The following is a 6187-nucleotide window of genomic DNA, read 5'->3' on the forward strand; positions in this document are numbered from 1 at the left end:
TGCTAAACAAAATATAAATTTCCATCTGTGCCTTGAACTGCATAGTGTGGATGTCTCTCTTTTCAATGCACCCAACCTCCTTCTGATGTTCATTTATTGTAAGTATATTTACCATATAATAACCACGCGGACACATATTTAGATTTGGCAAAGGTCACAGTTTTTATTTTGATTGATTAAATGAATACTGAAAGGTGGCAACGAGAGCGGGGCAGTCATCCAAACTAAACAAAAGCCAAAGAGTGGAAGGTCAGACCATTACCCACTGGTCCCAGGAAGTTATCCTTTAAGATTGACCGGTGTTAAGACTTCTCATTCTCTCACCAATCATTGGTAACTCCATATGCTGAATAGTAGCTGACTGCGATGCTCTCCTACCGACTGTGCCTCCTCTGTGTAGGAAAGAAAAGGTTAGTGCACAAAGAAACAATGACATTTCCGATGGCTGGGTAGGCGGGATGTATACCATGCAGGAAAACCAAGAGACCAGAATGCACTGAGAAAGAGAATATATAGTGGAGACTATGGAACCTCCCCATGGATATTATTAGCTGGCTATGCAGGAGACTTAAGCCCGAATGGGTAAGTGCATAACAAGATACACACTCATATGATTTTAAGTGCGTTCAACTTAGGGCCTCTCTTGTCATTATCCTCTTAAGCAGTGGAAGGTAACCTGTGATTCTAAAACTGTTGGTAAATTACAAGTCCCAGTAAGCTCTGCCAAACAAACATTGTTATAGAACCAGGAGCGGATCTAGGCAACTGCTGTACCCGGGGCGATTTTAGGGGGGGGGGGGGGATTTAGGCCCCGCCCCCTTTCTAATTTATAAGGCTGCCGGCGGCTGCACAGTATGTGCAGGTCCGCTCGGCAGTGGCAGTGTGCTGCCCGGCTGCTCTGATTGTGTTTAAAACACAATCAGAGCAGCCGGGCAGCACACTGTCAATGCTGAACGGACCTGCTCAGTGTGCAGCCGTCAGCAGCAAGCCCCTGCTAGGGGGGGGCTGTATAGAACTAGAAATTCCAAGTTGCTCTGCCAATTAGAAACAAGCTACAAACTTTGCATGAAGCACAATTAAGTCAAAGGCAAAGGCCATTTATGTAAGGATTATCATTCACTTTAGATAAAAATCTTTGCATCCCTTATAACTGCATTAGAGCTGAATTTATTAAAACAGATGTATCAGTGTTTGAAGTCTATTACGGTGCATTAAAAGGAGTTCCCTTAAGCATTTTGCGGCATATTCCCATTACACATTGAAATTCTATTTCAATACACTCAAAAGAAAAGTAAATGTGGCAGCAATTTTTATGCTGCTTGCTTTTTTGCAAATTTGGACATTTTAAAAATAACTAGCCGCAAAACATATACTGTTGACAGCTGGTGAGGATACACATGATTTTTTTTCTGTAATTACGCGGAAACAAACATGCAGAGGAATGCAAATTTTAACAACCTAATTCTTTTATTTTAGCCTAATGGAAGCAAATAAAATGTAATGGTTTTATTTACATTGATATGCTTTCTGCTATATAGATTACACCGCATAAGACCTCATGACTTATGTAATGAGTCAATCCTGATTGCCTTTAAAATTGATAATGAGTGCTGATATTGCCACACTCCATATAAATTATATTTTCCTAACAGGGCACTCTGAGAGAAAGGGACTCATGTTTGTGTCAGATCCAGTTAGATTAATTTGGCCATAACTAAATACCTGACAATAAAATATGTCCGGAAGATTCCCGAATCCCGAGTAGGTCTCCCGGGAGAGCAGACAAGACTCCCGCATCCTGTCTATTGGGTGGAAAAAAGACGTGATTTGCGGGGAATTGCGTCATTTTGGCCTAGCCCTCTGCAACAAATGATGATTTTGTCGTGGGGGGCTGCACACCCCCTCCCCAGGATCTCCCAGATGCCAGCTACATAAAGTTGGCAAGTATGATTTACACAAATTTTCCCCCCATTATTTTACAAATCATATAACCTGGAAACATTTGTTATCAAGATATTAAGTGTGTTCTTTAAGGCATATATTTCCCTTTGGGGACAAGACTATATGTATTGCTGGGTCTCAAGGCGTGGGCTATATGCTAGTGATATTGTACCCTCTAGTGTACAATGAAAAGGATATTATTAGATGCTCAGATGTACTGTACTGAACAGTAAATGACATCAAAGAATATACATTGTTATTCTATGATCCTATATTACTTTATTACAACTAATTTATATTCATTTCTGGGTGAGTACATTCCACGTATTAATGTGCTTTTGTGAATATTGAAATGGGTGAACTGCATTACACATATTCATAATTGCAGGTAACATTTATGTGTACTCACATGTACAGATCAAGTTATGTGAATGTTGTGTGTATGACAGACTCTTCCCTTGTGACCAGCATAAGAGCAGCAGCTGCCTAGACAAAGTGACACCACTATTGAAATGAGTGGGAAGCATCATACAAATTTGTATCTTGGTGTTGTATACACATATACAGATTCTATTGTGTGAATGAAGAAGATGTCATAGAATCTGTCTTAGTAATTACCATAATAGAACAGTGTAGAATCTAGTACTCCCCCCTGTATTTTTTATAATACATTACTGGTAAACAGGAGTCATAGCTTGTTGAACTGAAATATAAAATGTACTTTAATTAGAGCTATGACATTAATAATAACAAGAACATGTCACATTAATGTAACCAGGGCAAGGTACTGAGTTCACTGAAGCTGCTTACCTGCAAAAATATGGAACAATTTGGCAGAAAACACTTCCTGCACTCAAATTGATCTAAAAGCAAATCACAAAACAATAAGGGCATGGTCATGCACATGCGGCTATGCAGATCAGCATAGATTTGTATATACACCTGTCAGGAGCTAGAGGGAAGATTCAAATACATACTGCTTATGATGACAGTGGCCAGCACTAGCTGCTGATTGTTGATTGCAGATTCACCTCTGAAGCGGATAGGTGCTTTCTTCAAATATAATGCATATAGTATAGGATTTTGTAGGTGCATTTTAAAAATAATTGATACTTTCATTGAGGGGTGGATTGGGAACTTAAAGTGGCCCTGGAAAAAATTCTTGAAGTGGCCTCATGTGGGTGGGTCCAATGCAACTGTGGGTGGGGCCAACACAAAAGTAGGTGGGATTTGAACTACTGGAATTCAGTTGTAGTAACATTTAGGAAAACCTGGATGTGATGACTTAAGACACAGTGGGTCATTTCTAAAGCAGTGCAGGGAAAAAGCTGCCAGTCCTGTGCTATAAAAATACATGAATCCTTTTACATTATCTGCAACTGGTTTATGCCTCTGTGCTCAAACTTCTTTAGTTGCCTACTAACACATTCTTCCAAAATTCCCTTCATAGAAACATATCTGACTTTGTTTAATAGGTTTAACTATTATGAAACTTGTTGGCAGAATCCTATTTGATCAGTATGCCAGAGCAGCATATGAGTACATTACTGCACTGTTGCATCTTTCCCTGATATCATGAGCTGTCAGGGACAAATCTCTCTCTTTAATATATAAAAATGTGTACTGTGTGTTTCAAAAAATGCATTAAAAATAATCCTTCTAATAAATGGCTATCCAGTGCGATCACCAGAAAGGTAAACTGCTTCAAGCATCTGCAAGAAAACACTTATTTTGTAACAATTGTTTATGAGTCCCAAATGTGCCCTGTGATTGGTGGTGGTTTGATTTAATAACAGTGCAGGGAGGGTTGGCAGACAATGGTATAAGTGAAGGTGAGAGCTATTCCAAAGGTTTGGTGGTGATATACTGAGTGCAAAGGAGGAAGGTGTAATGATATTGTCAGGGCAATGGGGGCTGGCCGTATGTTCAACAAAGTAATCTGAGAATTGGACCAATGCATTGTAGAAGGCAGGCAATGGAATCAATGCAAGAACCACTAAAGTATAGCTAGAGCTGGAATAAGGCTTCGGGGGCCCAGGGCACTTAAAAAAGGTGGGTTATAATTTATGACAAATACACAGGCAAAACTGTGTGCACTACTGTTAGGTACACACAGCTCTGCCTTCACGAGCAGGACATTCCTCCCAACTGGCCTTTTAGTCAGACTAAATCCTGACTACGCGAGACAGTCACCCAAATTCTGGACTGCCCCACCAAATTCAGGACAGTTGGCATACTGTCCTGCTCTCTCCTACCTGTTCTTGTCACTTTCACCACCTGTGGCTGCTGGATCAGTTGCTGCCTGTCTGGAACCTGGAATGTTGGAGGCCCTATTTGGAGAAAAAAAAGGGTACATGAAATTTAAAAAACCCCAACCATTCTTCTTATTTAATCAATAACACCCACATTTAATAATAAGGCCTACCTCCAGCCCCAACATTAAATTAATAGTATATAAATTTAATAAATATATATTTTTCCCTTCAACCAACTCCAACATCAAAGTAATAGTATTCCCATTTAATAAATAAACCTATTTCCCTCCCTCCAAACAGCCCCAGCAATAAATTAATAGCATTTACATTTAATATAACCATTTCCTACAAACATCACAGCATTAAATAATTAATATTCACATTTAATAAATAGTTCTCCTCCCCAAACTCAGTCCCACATTTAATTAATAGCCCCAAACCACCCCAGTATTAAATTAAAGGTCCCTTCACCCTATATTAATTTAAAAGGCCCAGTATTAAATGAAATTGCCCCACCAATAAATTAAATTGCCCCACAAATAATAGCACCCATTAAATAATTAGCCCCAGCCTAAACTGCACCATTAAATTAATACCCAACCTCCCACCCATGAACTATTAAGACAGCCCCCCTCCCTTCCCTCACATCACACAATATATTAAGACCCTCAAGTTCTACCCTTTAGCAGCCCCCACTCCTATCCCACATACCCTTCAGCAGCCCCCCTCCTATCCTACACTCCCCTTAGCAACCCCCCCTCCTATCCTACACAACCTTTAGCAGCCCCCCTCACACACACACTTTAGCAGAGACACACACTTTAGCAGAAGCACACACATACACACACACACACACACACACACACTTTAGCAGAGACACACACACTTTAGCAGAGGCACACACACACTTTAGCAGAGAGAGACACACACACACACACTTTAACAGAGAGACACACACTTTAGCCAAGACACACACACACACACACACACACACATACACTTTAGGAGACACACACACACACACACACACACACACACACACACTTTAGCAGACACACACACACACACACACACACTTTAGCAGAGACACACACACACTTTAGCAGAGAGACACGCACACTTTAGCAGAGACACACACACTTTAGCAGACACACACACTTTAGGAGAGACACACACACACACTTTAGGAGAGACACACACACTTTAGCAGTCACACACTTACCTTGATCCTGCTGCAGACTCCTCTCACTGCACACATGGGATGGCAGCTGTCATATGACATGTCCCATGTGACCTGTGTATGGAGACTGCAGCCACAGAGATAGGAGGAGGGAGAGACGGAACAGCAGAGAATCCGCGGCCACATTGAGGTGGATGGCTGGTCCCGGAGGAGGGGCCAGCCACCCAGTACTACACTGCCCTCCCTGCCTTTGGTCCAGGTGTAGGGGCGCTACACATATATTTTTTTCTTTTTTTAAAACCTCTAAAAAGATTCCAGGCAGCCTCCTGAGGCCATCGGCCTACCGGGACTTTTCCCAAGAGGTTACATGGCCAATCCGCCCCTGCTTTCATTTATATGCGAGAAGAAGTATTATATCTGCTGTATTATATCAAGCATAATGGCAAATGTGTTTTTGCTATGGAAACAAATGTTAACGTTTATTGTGCTTATAACCTGATTGTGTGTATGCATTTGTGGATGTATGTATGCTTAACCTAAGCCTGGGGTATATGCTACAATACAGAGATGGAAGTTGCTCGATCAGGGCCTAATTCATCTTGGAACGCATGATCACCATTTTCAAGTGCAGGGGACTCTCAAGAAATGTTTCCATTTAATCTGGTTATAAGTACGCTCTGGCTATACTTAACTTGTCGTGTGCAGACAGACGACCAGACTGCAGTATACGCACATGCATATGTACATTATAAAGTTCCATCAGAACGCATACAAACAAATTTATAAAATAAATTAACAACACTTAAGAGTA

General features: G+C 40.9%; 1 long non-coding RNA gene across 1 annotated transcript; it reads right to left on the reverse strand.

Annotated features, from left to right (window-relative positions):
- Nucleotides 1-200: 200 nt before the first annotated feature.
- LOC142109293 (uncharacterized) lies at nt 201-5457 on the reverse strand. The gene is made up of 3 exons (XR_012680325.1): nt 5419-5457; nt 2752-2804; nt 201-392 (listed from the first exon to the last, which is right to left on the reverse strand). It is a non-coding gene; the product is annotated as an uncharacterized LOC142109293 (long non-coding RNA).
- Between the last annotated feature and the right edge of the window lie 730 nt (nt 5458-6187).

The sequence above is a fragment of the Mixophyes fleayi genome, chromosome 1, assembly GCF_038048845.1.
Source record: "Mixophyes fleayi isolate aMixFle1 chromosome 1, aMixFle1.hap1, whole genome shotgun sequence".
Taxonomy (NCBI): domain Eukaryota; kingdom Metazoa; phylum Chordata; class Amphibia; order Anura; family Limnodynastidae; genus Mixophyes; species Mixophyes fleayi.